General features: G+C 41.0%; 1 protein-coding gene across 2 annotated transcripts in view; it reads left to right on the top strand.

Moving 5' to 3' along the window:
* The window catches only part of RASEF (RAS and EF-hand domain containing), a 90,234-nt gene that overhangs the window by 29,622 nt on the left and 44,668 nt on the right, over positions 1-15,944 (top strand). The gene's annotated exons all lie outside the window — the stretch shown is intronic.

Raw genomic sequence — 15,944 nt, forward strand, 5'->3', positions numbered from 1 at the left:
CAAGCTGGTGCAACCCCTCTGGAAAACAGTATGGAGGTTCATCAAACAGTTGAAATTAGAGCTACCGTTCGATCCAGCAATTGCACTACTGGGTATTTACCACAAAGATACAAATGTAGGGACCCGAAGGGGTACGTGTACCCCAATGTTTATAGCAGCAATGTCCACCATAGCCAAACTGTGGAAAGAGCCAAGATGCCCATCGACAGATGAATGGATAAAGAAGATGTGGTATATATACACAATGGAATATTATGCAGCCATCAAAAGGAATGAGATCTTGCCATTTGCAACGACGTGGATGGAACTGGAGGGTGTTATGCTGAGTGAAATAAGTCAATCAGAGAAAGACATGTATCACATGACCTCACTGATATGAGGAATTCTTAATCTCAGGAAAGAAACTGAGTGTTACTGGAGTGGTTGGGGCTGGGAGGGATGGGGTGGCTGGGTGATAGACACTGGGGAGGGTATGTGCTACGGTGAGCGCTGTGAATTGTGCAAGACTGTTGAATCACAGATCTGTACTTCTGAAACAAATAATGCAACATATTTTAAGAAAAAAGAAAAAGAAGATAACAGGAGAGGAAGAAAAGGGGAGTATGTCAGAGGGGGAGACGAACCATGAGAGATGATGGACTCTGAAAAACAAACTGAGGGTTCTAGAGGGGAGGGGGGTAGGGGGATGGGTTAGCCTGGTGATGGGCATTAAGGAGGGCACGTTCTGCATGGAGCACTGGGTGTTATGAACAAACAATGAATCATGGAACACTGCACCAAAAACTAATGATGTAATATATGGTGATTAACATAACAATAAAAAATTAAAAAAAAAAAAAGAGCGGAGGGCAGCTCATGCCACAGGGAACTGGAACAGCAAACCAGGGAAGAGTAAAGGTTTGGGATGAAAAATATAAACTGAGGTAAATGTAAATACACAGCTCACTGAAATTGCTTTTTTTTAATCTGATGAACCGGTGAGTTAAGTTGATGACTCAATTAAGAGACCAGTTTTTCTTTTCTCAGCTCTCCTGAGGGGTTGAGGTCAGATTCCTTCAGGAGATGGTGTTTGCAAATCTGAAGGTTGTTTGCTCTTTTAGTGGGCTGCAGCTCTGGGAACTCAAAAGTGGATTAGTTTTCAGGACAATTGATCCTGGTATAAAGTGAAAAAGTCAGATTTTAATAGGATTTTTGGCTACCTTCTTTTTTTTAAATCACATTCCAGAAAATCACCCTTCGGTTGTTGAGAAAATCAAATGAAAAGGTAATTAAACTTACCTGCTAGATGCTGGGAAAGCAATGAAGTGGACAGTTGATGAGCAGTGAAGTGTATTTCAGGAAGCTTCTACCTTGTGGAAAATATGCTCCAGGCACCACTGAATGAGACCAGGGTCTCAGAAGGTCTTAACTGTTGAAATGTCGAATTAATGATGTCAACAACATTTTACTTTAAAGTGTTCAAGAAAATTTATAAGGAAATCTCTAGAGCTAATTTGACTTTAGTTTGGGCTTTTTGATCCATTGCTAAATAAAACAGAGAGAGTGGAAAGCCATTGATTTATCTTTATGTTTGACAGTCGGGTAGGAAGGGAGGTAGGTAAAAATCAGTGATTCTTTAAAAAAAGTACATTAAAAAATTCTTTGATATGCTTTTTGTGCAGTAACTCAACAAACACTACTGTGTGTACAAATAGTTTTAATTTAAGATAGTTTGAGGACGCCGTAGAAAAAACTTTCTCGTTTAATTACATGATCTCTCAGAGCAAACTCTTATAACCCTCAAGAGAGGTTTCTAAGAAAGCCACGGGCAAGCTGTGTACGACCTATGACCGTATCATCCATACTGCAGCATAAGGTCAAATTTAACTGTTGAAGAAAATGTGACTGCAGCCTAGGCACCAAACGGTTATCTTTTTGTGATACCTGTAATAATTTAGCATTAAATGCCAACCAATCAATAATCAGTAGTAGGTTTTTTCAGTACCTATTAAATACGAACTCAAGAAATAAGTTTGCTGCAGAGTGAACAGGTAGGTCGCACTTATATCCCAGAATATGCTAATTTTAGGAGAGAAAAATGTGCTCTTTAGTGGTACTCATGATTCTGTAGGATATTAAGAAGTCTTTTGGAGATTTTTTATTTTTATATTTTTTATTTTATTATTTTTTTTTAAGATTTTTTATTTATTTGACAGAGAGGGAGAGACAGCTAGAGAGGGAACACAAGCAGGGCGAGTGGGAGAGGGAGAAGCAGGCTTCCCGCCGAGCAGGGAGCCCGATGCGGGGCTGGATCCCAGGACCCTGGGATAATGACCTGAGCCGAAGGCAGATGCTTAACGACTGAGCCACTCAGGTGCCCCTGGAGATTTTTTAAAAAGACAGGCAAATCCTTATCTTTTATAGAGGCTGGTGGTGGGTAACACGATATTTTAAATCTGTGTTGATCTATGTAAAATCCTGCGATTTAATTTGTGTTTTGAGGACTCGCATGTGTATCATAATGTTTAGAAACTTAAATGTACATATTCCTCTGTTACAAATGCATCCTTGTTTATTATTGAGGAAATATATTCAGGATTCACAACATTAGTTCAGCCATTCAGCTGGAGTTCTGATTTGAGCAACCTCACTGTTGAGAGGAAGTGTGTGCTCTTTCCTGTAGAGCTCAATGTGTTTTCTGGAATGCCCTGCTTTCTCAGTGTTCAGAGGGAACTGGCTCTTCTCAGCATGGCAGTCCAATTTCCCACAGTTAGTCTCGTCCTCGACCCTGTGACCAACAAAGTTCATCTGCTCCCTCCTTACTACAGCCTTCCTTGGCCAGCCTCAGATCCAGCACAGAACTCTACCCTCTCTGCTTTAGCTCCCACTGAGTCCTCCAGGCTCTGGCCTCCTTCATTCATTAATGCAGGATCTGCGTTGGGTCAGATCTCTGGTGCTGCAAGGGAAATGGAGGCTGATAGGGTAACTGGAAAGGTAAGCATCCGCAGAAAACTCAGTCCACAGGGCTTCAGATTAAGTGTGGCAGGAGATTTGAAGGGGAAGATTTCTTATATTTGGAACAGTCAGAGCAGGCTTCATGGAGGAGGCAGCTTTGGGGAGAGTCTTGACTGATGTGCAGGGTTTGGTTTCTAGACAGGAAGTACAGAAGGTTGTGATTTTTGGGGGTGTCTGGGTGGCTCAGTCATTAAGCGTCTGCCTTCGGCTCAGGTCGTGATCACAGGGTCCTGGGATCGAGCCCCTCATTGGGCTCCCTGCTCTGCGGGAAGCCTGCTTCTCCCTCTCCCACTTCCCCTGCTTGTGTTCCCTCTCTTGCTGTGTCTCTCTCTGTCAAATAAATAAATAAAATCTTAAAAAAAAAGGTTGTGATTTTGATCAATATCAAAATATACTTCACCCAGGAGGGGGTGAAGGTGTTTCCCGTGACATATTTGATCTGAACAATGTCAATATACTTAAAATTATGTAACTTTATTGGAATATTATTTTATTGTCTGACAAATTATGCTTTTATTTTATGTGTGGTCCTGACATAGTTTTAACAAAAAAGTTTTAAAAATAAAGTTATTTCTAAAATACATACACATTTAATATATATTAAGGATAAGAAAATCTTTCTACCAACTGTGTGGAGATTAAAAAAATTGTATAAGTGGAATAGTTACTTTTGGAAAATATTTAAGTATTTTAATCAGTTTCTTATCTCTACTTGTAGTACTTTCTTGAAGAATATGTCTTTTTTCATTGTGGTCTTTTATGCTTTTTCCACCCCATGAAATTGCTTGTAACGTTCTTTAGAAGATTACGATGATTAAATTTGAAATTATTGACATCAGCAATTAACTCTTCTCTGCAGGTCACCATGTTTTTAACGGAGAAAACATTCTCTGTCCAAGTGCTGACATACAATCATAAAGAAAACTCAGCAATAAGCTTAGAACAAATTCTGATAAATGGAGGATGTTCTCAATTCTATTTAGTTTTGGTATTAAGAAGCGTAGCTGTTGACATATGTAAATATTTCCGCCCTTGATGGTCACAAGGTCTATGTTTTCTGCCTCCCTTCAAAGTGCTTTCTTTGACAAACACTTTGACAGGTTTCTTAAGTTTTATAAGACAAGACCTATCAGATAAGTTTGTCTCCATTTATGACTGTTAGGAATGTTTTCCCATACTAAGATGCTTCAGAATTGTAGGCCTTTTCAATTTCATTTCATTTTGGTACAGAGTATAAATTTAATCAAGTAAAAATAGGAGGTTGAGATATTCCAAATCATAATTACAGAATTTTGGGATTGAATTTGTGCAACATTTGAGCTCTCATTTCATCTGTTTAGTTCATCAGTGCCTTCCTGTTTTCAAGGCTTATTTTTCAATTAATTCCAATCTGCTAACAGCTTCAAAAGCTGAAGACAGCTTTACAGCTCCCATCGTTGACTAATTTGATAAAAGTTTTCCAACAGATTCTGAATGAAATGCAATGCCAACTTAGGGGGCAGGTTTACAACAAACAGAGGACGATTTGCTAAGTAGTTCTTCAAAGGTTCAAATGTTTCCAAAGCCTGAATGTGAGAAGCCACAGAGAAAAAAAGTAATCACCACAAAAATGTTTAGATGCTGTAATTATATGTGTGAATATATTTGAAATTCTGATAGCAACAGCTTCTCTTTCAGTTGGTAGAATATCAAAGCCTGTCTGGATGCCATCAAATGCACCCGCCCCAGTTCCACATGTATTTCTACTTCATAGATGGCTTAATTTAGTAAAAATTATAATTTTTAACTACAGTGCTTTACTTTTATATTTCACAAAATTTATAGTGACATTTGTAATAAGTTCAGAAGTTTTACCTTCAATAGAATGAACTTCCAAAAACTTTACTATGATGCCATGATGTGGATGGAAAAAAAAAACCAAACCATTATTAGAATTAACTCAACTGATTTTCTTTCTGAAGCATTGATCAGAATGATATCAAACTGGCCTGACTTACCTCTGCAAAGTTGTTTTTCGGCTAATGGAGGTACATAAGCACCTGTCACTTCACCGTGTGTATTTGTATAAGAAAACTTGGAAATGAAAATGCACAGAATCAATATAGAAGCACAGTCTTTTGATGGGAGGGAAAGGTCCTATTTACATGCTCTCATTCTGCAGCTGCATGAGTGACATCATAGACCCTGAACAGTTTTCCTAAAAGATGTAGATGCTGATGCTTTTTCAGGAGACTTGTTTTCATCTGGTTTTCGTGTGGTTAATGGTATCACTCTGGTCCACCATGATGGAGGCTAAATGTTGACAAACTTAAAAAAAAAAAACAAACCACAAAACGTATTTCATTTGGAATAGTTTTACATTTACAGAAAAATTGTGAAGATAATACAGAGTTCCCCTATAACGTGTACCCACCTTCCGCCATGATTAGCATCTTGTATTGGTGCCATACACTTGTCACAATCAGTGAAGTGATATTGGTACATTATTGTTAATTTAAGTCCATAGTTTATTAATATTTCCTCAGTTTTCCCCTAATGTCCTTTTTGTGTTCTAGCATCCCATCCAGGATACCACATTCCATTCAGGTATCATGTGTCCCTGGGCTCCTCTCGGCAGTGACATTTGACAAACATTTTGAGCAATTTACACATTTATCACCATCGTTCTTGTAGAGGGAAATTTGGTACTTAATTTTTTTATTAAGCATGCACCTTTGTTGTTCCTTAAGGTCATGGTTGCCAGAAGGGTTTATTGCAAAATATTAAAGCATTTCCATTCAATAAAATAACTAGTTATACGTTTAAATTGTACTTACCAACATGGTTAAATTCCAGTAGCAAGAGCATTCCGGTTACTTTCTATTGTTGTGTGGCAGGCTGGTCCGACTTCTGTTTCTGTACCCACTTTATGTACCCTGTGCCTCTGATTTCCCAGTTTCCCTTTGATTTGGTCAAACGGCTACCTGGCAGGGTAGCGGCACAGCGGGCTGGTTGCCCAGGCGGCCAGCAGGGCAGTCATCCCCAGACTTTCTCCCCCATCCTCTGAGACCTGCGGAGTTATCTGTCTCCAGCTTCTCTTATCCGAGCCTAATTTGTTTTATCGGTGAGTATTCTATTCCTGGCTCCTGAAAGGAAAGGCCTCATTATGCTGTGTCTGAAAAGGGTCAGGAAAGGAAGGCTGGGTTTATCACTGATTGTCTTCCCATTTAGCCATGTGTTCATGAGAAGTCTCACCACTGCAAGGATCTGTCATACACTCCTGGGTGAGTAAAAGCTGGAGGTAAAAGGTGCAGATCCACCAACTCCCCTTGGCTTATTGTAATGCAGCTGTTAATAACTTTCATGTATAGTTAGTACAGAGTTCAGTAACAGTTACCTACTGTTTTTTTTTATTATTATGTTATGTTAATCACCATACATTACATCATTAGTTTTTGATGTAGTGTTCCATGATTGATTATTTGTGTATAACATCCAGTGCTCCATGCAGACGTGCCCTCTTTAATACCCATCACCAGGCTGTTGGTGGGAATGCAAGCTGGTGCAGCCACTCTGGAAAACAGTATGGAGGTTCTTCAAAAAGTTGAAAATAGAGCTACCATATGATCCAGCAATTGCACTACTGGATATTTACCCCAAAGATACAAATGTAAGGATCCGAAGGGGTATGTGCACCCCGATGTTTATAGCAGCAATGTCCACAATAGCCAAACTGTGGAAAGAGCCAAGATGTCCATCGACAGATGAATAGATAAAGAAGATGTGGTGTATATATGTATATACAATGGAATATTACGCACCCATCAAAAGGAATGAAATCTTGCCATTTGCAATGACATGGATGGAACTGGAGAGTGTTATGCTGAGCGAAATAATTCAATCAGAGAAAGACATGTAACAGTTACCTACTGTTAATGTAGCTTTTTGATGAGCATTTATCCAGAATTTTCATTTTCTTAAGTCAAAGTGGACAAAATACAGGACAATAGCATGAGATTGTCCCAGGTAACCCGGTGACAGATGTCATCGAAAGGAAAATTTTGTACAGGAACTGATGTGGCACTCTTTTATTTTCCTCCCAATTTCCTACCTTTCTTACCAAAATAGAAATTTTCTGTGAAAATATACCAACTTGTGCTAACATTACTAGATTATGCCACGTAATTTAACTTGACTCCAGGTAAATTGATAGAAGAGAAATACCGGGAGCATGACTGTACATCGTCAGTACTCTTCAGTAGAGAGGTACATATTCTCACATATATGTGTACACATACAGAGCACACTGACAATGTGGTGTCTGTATATAAAAATAAGCTGATATGCATTTAGGACCAAAGGCCTGTTTCCTTGTGTATAGAAGGCTAGGCCTGCATTGCTGCATCCTCATTACTGTGCTAAGGGCCTTCCTTATGTTCACAGACTAGAACAGGGATCCACGGAGGGCCCATTTGGCCCTCGGCCTGTTTGTGTAAATAAAGTTTGATTGGAGCACAGTTAAGCTCATTCATTTGTGTGTTGTCTATGTCTATTTTCATGCTACAGTGGTAGTGTTGAGTATTTGCAACAGAAATTGTATTTTCTGACTAGTGCTTTACAGAAGACTTTTACTGACCCCTCCTTTTGGAGTGCTTGGACCCAATTCCAGCATGGGTGGGGATGAGCCTACCCCCCCCCCCAAACCAAGCAGTCCTTGGACACCAGCAAGGTGTTCAAGAATTCAACTCAATTTTGACACTATCGACTTGGAGATAGCATCAGATTCCATAGGTTAAGGGTTCAGTCCTACAAGACTGCCCCCATCCCCCACTTCAGTTGCCAGTCACAAGCCCCAGGCTGTTACCTGTGCTTCCGACTGATCGGAGGTTCCAACAGCCTCCTCCTTAAGTTAATTCACTAGAGAGACTCACAGAACTCAGGGACACATCTACTTATATTTACCAGTTTATTAAAGGGTACGACAGAGTATGAATCAATAGCCACATGAAGAGATACATAGGATGAGGTCCCGGCCTAAGGTGTTTCTGTCCTCATGGAGCTTGGGGGCTGGCTCGGTGACACCTGGAAGTGTTCTGGTAAGCATGCAAACTCTCCCCAAAGGACCAAAAAGATGTTCTCTTGGGTTTTATATGGAGGGTTCACTACGTAGTCATGGTAAACTAAGTTGTTGGCCATTGGCTGATTCAACCTCCAGCCCTTGTCCCCTCCCTGGAGGTCAGGGTGTGGGGTGGGTGGGATTGAAAGTTTCAACCCTTTAATCACAGGGTTGGTCCTCTTGGCAACTAGCCACCTTCATTAATAAAAAGATTTCCTTTTCACCCTTATGGCTTTGAAGGTTTTCAGGAATTATGGATAAAGACCAAATCTATCTAAGAAATGTATTTTTTTGGTCATCTGAATGACCAAATATATATTTCTTATAAACCATGCTGTCACACCTCTGGATTGTGAGCTCCGCAGACTGACCTCAGGCATGACCCAATTTTCATTTCTCGGTTTCCCCTGCACTGACACCCGTAAGACAACAGAGGTGAAGTCTCTCCATGAAGAAGTCTCTCCATGAAGTTTCCACACCACGCTACTTTCTCCCTTTTGCCCTTTTCCCCAAAACACACCCCAGAGGTACACAGGAGATAAACACCTACTTCTAACACATTGGGGTAGAGGAGTCAAGAACAATAACGGATCATAATAATGGCCAACATTTATCGATTCCCTACAGTGTGCCTGGTATTGTTGTGTGTGCTTCAGTCTGGGTGAATCCTCATGTCATGTGGTAGGTTCCATCACTCTCCACACTTTATGTCTGAGGAAACTGAAGCTCAGGAGGCTAAGTGTTTTGCCCTGGGTTGCAAAGCCAGGCTGTGGTAAGCAAGCATTTGATTTAGCCAGACCATTACACTTCCCCCATGCGCTATTCACTCAAGCAGCCCTCAGCTGTGCGGAGTGTGCCCTCCCCAAACCTTTAGCACAGTGCCTCTTGCTGTTTTTGTCTTCCTCCCTCCATTGGCAAACTCCCAGTCACTAAATGTCAGTGGTTTCAAATAGGAAGCAGTTTGCAATTTGAAATGTTTCTAGACTTTGAATCATCTCCCAGGGAGTTTCCATTTTAAAATCTTGGTGGGAATGCTACCCATCTCAGTACTTAGGGAAGTAAAATACTTCTCAGGGCAATGAGAATTCTGAAGGAATTTTACCTGTGGGAGATGTATTTGGGCAGGGGGCCCTGGATGAGGCACTGGTGGTTGAACACCTGGGCTGGATCATCTTCTGATCAAGGAGCAGAAAGCAGAGCCAAGGAAGGCCCAGGCCACTGGACTGGCTTGTCTTTCCATTTGTGGGATGGTAGAACCAAGTTGAAGAGACCACTGTTTTCTCTAGAAGGGAGAGTCAGATAATCACTTTGTGACTGAGTTAATGAAGAGCGAGAGCTTTTGTGAGAACACAGACTGGAGTCACTTCCAGTTAGAGGCGGCCAGCATCAGGTGGTTAGTGGGCACACACCGCGCACCGTGTGTGGAAAGAAAGAGGCGGACTTCACAAAGGGAGCTAATGCGATCCTATTCTAGGAGCAGAGCTAGATTTGGTTGTTGGAATTTATTTTCCAGTTAGTTGGGATTTGTTCTGAAAGTATGTGTACTATGTAATAAAAGTATGTTTTGAAGTCGGTAACTTTTCTCTAACTTGTGTGGGGGTAAAAGGGTAAGGCTTTCCACTTACCAAATGACCATGCAGTTGGCTCAGGGCTTCTAGGAAGATCAGCTGGTGTCACCTGAGTAGGCATATATCCATTTTTCTTACCCCAAAAGAGAAATAAACTATCAGATTTTTTTACAAAAAAGCAGTTTTAGGTTTATAGAAGAATTAAGAAGGTACAGAGATTTCCCATGTACCCCCTGCCCCCACACCTGCACAACCTTCCCCATTACCAGCAAACCCCTATCAGAATGGTATATTTGTTACAAATAATGAACCTATATGTACACGTTATAACCACCCAAATTCCTCAGTTTACATTAGGGTTCACTCATGTACATTATATGGGTTTGGGCAAAGGTAATGGTGACATAGACCCATTACTATATTATCTTAGAGTATTTTCATTGCCATAAAAATCCTGTGTTCCACCTATTCATCCTTATCCTCTCCCCTCCAATCCCTGACAGCCACTGATCTCTTTACTGTCTCCAAGTTTTGCCTTTTCCAGAATGTCAGAGAGTTGGAATTGTGTAGTATATAATCTTTTCAGATTGGATGCTTTTGCATAGTAATACGCATTTAAAGTTCCTCTATATCTTCTCATGGCTTGGTAGCTCATTTTTTTCAAGTGTTGGTTAGTATTTCCTTGCCTGGGTGTACCATAGTTTTTCCACTCCCCTACTGAAGAACATCTTGGTTGCTTCCCAGTTTTGGCAGTTATGACCAAAGTGCCTGTTTTTGTGTAGACATAAGTTTTCAACTTCTTTGGATAAATACCAAGAAGCATTGATTGCTGGATTGTATGGTTAAGAGTATGTTTGGTCTAAGAAACTGTCACACTGTCCTCCCAAATGATTACGATTTTGCCTTCCTGCCAGCAATGAATGAGAGTTCCTGTTGCTCCACATCCTCACCAGCATTTGATGTTGTCAGTGTTCTGGGTTTTGGCCATTCTTATAGGTGTATTATGGTGCTATCTCATTGTTTTAATTGGCATTTCCCTGATGCCATATGATGTGGAGCATTTTTTCATATGCTTATTTGTCATCTGTATATCTTCTTTGGTGAAGTGTCTGTTAAGGTCTTTGACCCAGTTTTTAAATCAGGTTGTTTGTTTTCTTATTGTTGAGTTTTAAGGGTTTCTGGGGGTATATTTTTATATGACAGTACATTATCAGATGTGTCTTTTACAGATACATCATACATACAGATAACCTCCAGTCTGTGGCTTATCTTCTCATTTTCTTGGCACTTATTTTTTTTAAGATTTTATTTATTTATTTGACAGAGAGAGACACAGTGAGAGAGGGAACACAGGCAGGGGGAGTGGGAGAGGGAGAAGCAGGCTCTCTGCCGAGCAGGGAGCCTGATGCGAGGCTTAATCCTAGGACCCTGGGATCATGACCTGAGCCGAAGGCAGAAGCTTAACAACTGAGCCACCGAGGCGCCCTGGCACTGTCTTTCATAGAGCAGTTTTTAATTTTAGTGAAGTCTGGCTTATCAATTCTTTTTCTCATGGATTATGCCTTTGGTGTTTTATCTAAGGAGTTGCTGCCATACTCATGGTCATCTAAGTTTTCTCCTTATCTTCTAGAAGTTTTATAGTTTTGCATTTATGTTTAGGTCTGTGATCCATTTTGACTTCATTTTGGTGAATGGTGTAAGTTCTGTGTCTATATTTGTTCTTTTGCAAGAGAAAGCTCAGTTGTTCCAGCAGCATTTGTTGAAAAGACTATCTTTGCTCCATTGTCAGGGATCTGTTGATTGTATTCAGGTGGGTCTCTTTATGGGCTCTCTCCTCTGTTCAGGTGATCTGTTTGTCTGTACAATCAGATTCAAATTGTCTATAATTTTATACATTCTGTAGCAAAGGAAAGTCGAAGTTCATGAAAACTTCTGAAGTTGTATATTTCTGGATTAAATGACATTGGACTTAGATTTACCTTTATCTCCACAGACTTGTTTCAAAATCCTGTGTTTATTTTTCTGCTTCAGCCAACACTTTATGAAGATGGGAGTAGTTAAGATGCAAACTTGGTTGTGTCATTGCTTCCATTTAACCATACCAGTGGCTTCCCTCCCTCTCGATAACTGTCTCCTCCTGTGTCTTTGCTGTGCCTTCTGGCTCCTGCTAACTTCTCACCCCACATCCACATCTGATACTGCTGCCGCCTCCCCTACTCCCAGCTCTCCAGCCCCACCAGCTTCTTCTGGTTACAGGAGCAGCTGCCTTACCTGCTGCCCCTTCAGCCTGGGACAGGCCACCACTCCTTCACCCTTTTCCCACTCGCTGCCTAGTTGACATCTACTCATCCCTTAGGCTATCCCCCAAGTGCTGGTCATGTTCCCCTGTCTATGCTGCCAGAATATCTTGTACTTAATCTTCATGGCAGGTCTAATGGGGGAAGGAACCCAGTCTGTTTCTTAGCATTTTACTTCAGTATCTAGCATCCATGCCTTGGATGGCATGGATGTTTTAATTTCCTGTACTCAGATGTTAGGGTCATAATGTCAATTTTCTTATGCCAGACCCTAGTGTAGGATGGTGCGGACATTGGTACTTTATACTGTTAGCTTTTGTTCTTAGAAAACTGTCTTGGGTTTTAGATCTGTTTGAATGACTAGGTTAGCCCCCCATTTAAGGCTTAATGCAGCGAGACTTGGGATCTAAGAGACGGTTTTCCTAATGATCTTACTGGGTCGCCGTGTTCCTTAGTGTGGAGTGTGTGTCTGTGCTTGACTATTTCCCAGAAGTGTCCTTGGAGCAGAGGTGTCCAAGCATTCTCAAGACCAAAACTATCCCAGTATTTCTGTGCTCCTCTAAGTAAAGTGTTAATCCTGTGAAAATGTGTGACTCTTTTATAATTTGTACACATCCTAAGTGGACCTGTTTTTCTTTTAAGTTCATGTAATAGCCCTTTCAGCTTCAGTGGGAATATTTGTGATGTAAAATGCTTATGTCCCAGGGACCATTTTAAAACATCAGTAATTACCCACCACCACTGTCTTTTTTTTTTTTTTTAACAAATCATCTTGTAATTTATCAAATAAGATGCATAGGCTCAGGATTTAAACATCTAAAGTTGGTTGGTAATTCAGGGTGTGTTTTTCTTTGATCTGCATTTCTCTGATATCTTTCTCTGCCTTTCGTTCTATCTCTTTTCCTTCAGACATAAATGAGATTATTTTTAGTGTTAGGGGTTCTCTTGGCACAGAAGGGTAGATACTGTGTTTTGTCTTGGCTGACTAAAGCCTATGGCTTGACCCTTAATTTTCACTGAACATTTGTCAAGTGCATCTGTAAGCAGGTTTACGTGGTATTTGTGAATCCAAGTGTAATTGCATGAGGTGAGGCCCCAGACTCAAGGAATTAAGAGTGCTTCAGGACTTGTCACCACCGGGCATCATTCTCAGTCCTAACATATGCCACCTGGGGTCAAGCCAGAAGGAAACAGAGCTTGTTTGTGGCGTTGTGCATTCTCTGTTTACTTAACATTTGATGGGGGGAGCAAGGACACCGGGGGAGGCCAGTGACTGTGGCACTCTTAGGAGCAGAACAAAGATTGTCTTGGCACCAAGTCTGTTGAGCTGAAGAATCCACATGTGTTTAGCTTCCCGGGCAGGGCACAGCCTTTAAAGCTCACAGAGAAGGGCCAGGTATTATCTCTTGTTACAGTAAGGTTTTTTAAATTTTTGTTTTGTTTTCTCCATCAGATGTCAGAATTGCCAAGTGTGTTCTGTTGGCTGTCTCTCGGCATAAGCCAGATGGTTCTCTAGTTTCACAGAACCAGACCAAATGAAGCACACAGGCATATGGGGGCCGGGGAAGGTGGGAGGGGGCCTTATTGTCTACAACTGTGCTTTCCCGAAATAGCTGTAAGTAAACCAAATTTTATAAGATTGTCTCATTTTAATCTTCATCATGCCATCATTCTTTAAGGGAGACTCTTTATAATGTGGACAGTCCTTGCAGCAATAATGCATAGCCTCCTCCAAAGCAATTTTTAAAAAATCTTGATATGTTAAGTTTTCTTAATTGGAGACACACCCTTGGGGCCCATAAAGACCAGTTCAGCATTTACTTTTGGCCCGAAGAGCTAGTTCTTCCATGGGCAGCTGGACTCTGGAGCCAGATAGGCTGAGTTGGAATCCTGGCTCTGCTACCAGGACAGTACTTAGCTATCTCTGCCTCAGTTTCCTCTTTGGTAAACAGGATACTGGTGATAACTTCTTTATAGAGTTGCTATGAGGATTAAGTGAATAGTACATGTAACTGGTGGATCACTGCCTGGACTACATATGTAAGGTGCTTAATAAGTGTCTGCCTCAGTATATGATGTTTCGCAGTAGTCTTTTGTTCTGTTGAGAGAGAGTGGGTGGTGGTGCTAAAGACTTACCCTGGTCGTAGAAACTTTTACATAGTTAATATAAAGCTATCAAGGAAAAAGATGAGGAAGTAATTTAATCTGGATGAGGATAATAAAAAAAAATAGGAAACTTTATGCCAACCTTTTAAGTTCAAACTGACTGTAACAAAGTTCCAAGTCCTAGTGGCTTTACAAAATACAAACATTTTTCTTGTGTGTCATTCAGATTGAAGTGGTCAGGCGGCCCGCTGAGCAGTTAAGCTCAGTGTGGTGATTCAGGAAGCCAAGCGCATTCTATCCCATGGCTTCGCCATATTGGAGTTCTTCACTTCAGGTGTGGGGATGAGGAAGAGAGATGGAGGGAGGTAGGGAAGGAGCAGGAAGAGAGAGAGGGAAGGGGGTTGGAGGGAGAGATGCTGAGAGAGAGAGAGACAGAGAAAGAGAGAGACAGAGGGAGAATACGAATGAATAGAAGCTGAGGATCTTACAAAGGATTTTTGGGGACAAGCGTGGAAGTGGCCAACACAGCATTTCTGTTCCCGTTCCATTGACCAGAACTAGTCACATGACTCTAGTCTTCCTGCCTGCAGTTCCTGGAAGTCATTTCTCCCTGTGTGCCCTGTAATAAGAGGCAGGATAGATGACTATTCAGCTAGCCTGTAGCACAGTGGTTAACCATATCACATATTTTCTGCTAATGCAGATATTTTCCATAATTTATTTGTTTGTATATTGCACTGTAAACCATTTCTGAAATTCTTTATAATGTCAAGACCAGCAAAAAAATTTACAAATCATTGTTTCTTTCTTATTTTTGAAATTTGCAGAAAGTCAGGAAAGCTGCTGATCTCTACTTGTGAGCATTTTATTGTGCTGTTGGCCAATAAGCAAGGACTCTAGATGACAGTATCTTAATGGCCATCTCTGACAGGCAGGTTCCTGTAAAGGAGAAAGTTTTTATGTTTTGTATCCTGCTGGTGATCAGTAACTGACGAAAGGCAAAGAAATTAATGATCCTGTTATGCATTGAAGTTGCATGGGACAATCTAAGAGTAGTTTTGTTTTGTTTTGTTTATTGCTCTAGTAAATACGGCTCACTCTTGCGACTAGTGTTTGTACTCAGCTCTGATGGGAAGGATGGTGGCCACTTCCTGCGTCTTATATCAAATAAAGTGACTTAATCCTGCAGCTTTATTAATAATATTTCACTTGAGCAGTTCTTTTCAATCATAATTGGCCTCTGCACAGACTGAGCAGTTTATTTTTAAGCGCAAACCTGGGGGAGTTTATAGCTCATGGACACACCTTGAGGCCATGCCTAACTAAGCCTCTAGATTAATATATACCTCACATTTTGCAGTGTTTCATAGTTCTGTGAATTAATTTTGAATCCCATTTCTTCTGCCACGGTTCAGATGCTTTAACACAATTGGGGAGCAAAATAATGTTATGGCGGATCATGTGGTCTGTGACATCAGAGTGGGGTGGAATCTCAGCTCTGTCACTCAGTCACTGTGGGACATTGGGCCTTTTATTGTTTGCTGTGGTTGCCTAGGAATTTCTAGTAACAAATACCAGACTGGTGGCTTAAACAACTGAAATTTATTTTCATACAGTTCTGAGGCCAGAAGTCTCAGGTCAAGGCACCCGCGGAGTTGGTTCTTAATGAGGCCTGTCTCCTTGGCTTTTCGATGGCTACCTTCCCATGTCTTCACAGAGTCTCCTCTCTGTACACTTAGCGTGTCAGCCGCTGAACTTGAGTCGGTAGTACTGCTAACCCCACTGACTCACACCTTTGTCCTCCAGGAGCTCAGCTGCCCAGTTTTTCTTTTGAAACGACTCTGGAATATATGTCTTTTAATAAAAGTTAATAATGACAAGTAT

The sequence above is a fragment of the Zalophus californianus genome, chromosome 13, assembly GCF_009762305.2.
Source record: "Zalophus californianus isolate mZalCal1 chromosome 13, mZalCal1.pri.v2, whole genome shotgun sequence".
NCBI lineage: Eukaryota > Metazoa > Chordata > Mammalia > Carnivora > Otariidae > Zalophus > Zalophus californianus.